This window comes from Filicampus tigris, chromosome 17, assembly GCF_054856515.1.
Source record: "Filicampus tigris isolate MCC_2025a chromosome 17, RoL_Ftig_1.0, whole genome shotgun sequence".
Taxonomy (NCBI): Eukaryota; Metazoa; Chordata; class Actinopteri; order Syngnathiformes; family Syngnathidae; genus Filicampus; species Filicampus tigris.
In genome coordinates, this window is record NC_141233.1 from 14,014,642 (window position 1) to 14,016,839 (window position 2,198).

Sequence of the window (2,198 nt, forward strand, 5' to 3'; positions counted from 1 at the left end):
GTAGAGGGAGGGGAGAGACAGCGAGTGAGGAAGAGGGAGGGGGCTTTGAAGGGAACTCCCACGCAAATTTTTCAGCAGAGCCTGCCTGATGCTGCCTTCTGAAGGGGCTGCCCCCACGCACGAGAACACACGGAACACCGCGGTCGTTATCTGGCATATTCTCAGTATGCATAAAACTAAGCACCAAATATTAAGGTGGCTACATCCCTCCGAAATATAATACTTTGCAAACATTCAAAATGTTCGCGATAAAGCACGAGGTGTTCATTAAGCGAGCATCACGTGACTTTGTTTATAAAAGAGCGATGACTGCACACTACCCGATTTTTACATTTTGAAATGTGAATACTGACATGTATTTGACGCAACTATAATCATACGGATCGATAAGCCTGTCATGTGGACTGCAAGGTAAACGAGTCTTGACAGCCATTTATTCCTATAGGTTTAAAAAGTCGATAGTGTATTAAATATATATTGAAACGCGATTTCCTGCGCTACTTTTGCAATTCCTACATGTCACCACTGGAGGCCCCCATACAAACGAATTGATATGACGCTCTTGTAGTGGGACAGGATCTTGTCCTAAATAAGTGAGGAAATAATGGAAACAGGATTGGCTGCACTGTAAACCCAAATAAGCAAATTATTCCCAGCTACACTGACTTACAAACTGTAGTTTTCATACCACTGGAATAAGTTAACTGATCTCCAAAAATGTTGATTAGTTTGCGTTGTCATTATTTTAAAAGTAGTAAAATATGTTGAGGCTGTTTACGTTAACGCATGTTAATCAAAACTATTTTTTGTGGCAGTAGATTCTTCCAATTAGTTTCATTAACTTAAAATACATCACATCCCAAATTATTATGCAAATGGGTTTTTTGTCAGATTTTTGTACTCAAAGCAAATTAAACTCAATAGCTATAATTTCCAAGTCATCAAACCTTAGAGTATTTGTTAATTTTTTAAAACAGATATCCCAATGACAACAGTATTAAAAAAAAAACATAAACAAATAAAAACAACAAACTTAAATAGCAAATTATCATACAAAAATAAAATGTGCACATGTGGGAAATGGAAGTGAAAGGTCGTCTGGATTGTTTGAAACTCTGGCTGTTTTGTGTTTCAGAGACACCGGGTGGCGGGGGGGGGGGCGTCGGTTTTTCTGTCTTTAAAAAGAGAAGTGAGAAGATTATGAAAGAAGTCTTCAGACTCTTGCGGTCTAGACGTTCAGGGTCAATAGTCAGCCCAAAGTCAAAATGGCTTTATCCAAATTTACCACTAGATGACGCCATCGCTCTTCTTGTGCCACTGTCAACACGAGCGCCTAATCTGTTGCTTTGTCGTGAGAGGCGTTTGCTACTTTGCGTTCTTCCTCACAGACAATTGTCCTTGTTATTAACAGTGCATACTTCAGAGCTTTTGATGGCATCAAATCATACTTTTGGGCCCTCCTTCATTTTGATCCCACAAGGGGACAACTTGAGTGAGGAGGCTGAGCATGTGATGAGCGCGAGGATGAGTAACAAATCTCTAGAAATGGAGGCAGAGTTGCTCATCAGACAGACGGCCTCCGCAGTTTGGAGCTCAGAGATGCATCCGAGGTTTTACAAGGAAAAAAAAAAAAACCGAACCTCACGGTGACGATCCATGCTGTTGCTTAGGGGACTTGGCTGACAGTCGGCTGTCCAATATTGCATCATGGGTGCATGTGGTGCGTCCTTGAGAGTGCCAATATAATCTTGGACTGATAAAAAAAAATGAAACTAGGGGTGAAAACAGTGCGTGACTAAGATGGATGATGACCTCATTCTTATGTCCAAGTCAGCATTATGACTGCGTGCGTCATACTTTTCATTACAACCAAAATTTGCCACTAATGAGCGACTGGCAAGTGTCATTAACTACCTAAAATGACTCTAAAAAGGCCATAAAAAACATTTTGTGAATGACTGGCAGCTGCATTTGGTGATGGTGTTGTTACTGGCACGGCGCGTTGGCAAAGTGGTTGGAGTTAATGGTGCACTGTGTGGGCCACTTCCAACATCACAAGATGAAGGCTACCAGTGTTGCCGTATGTGTAACTCATGTCATATAATTGAGCCTAAAAGCATGTTGCACACATCACTTGAGAAGTTATAGGTTTATAAAATTGCATGGGCAGTGGATGAGTTTGAAGTTAACAACCAAGA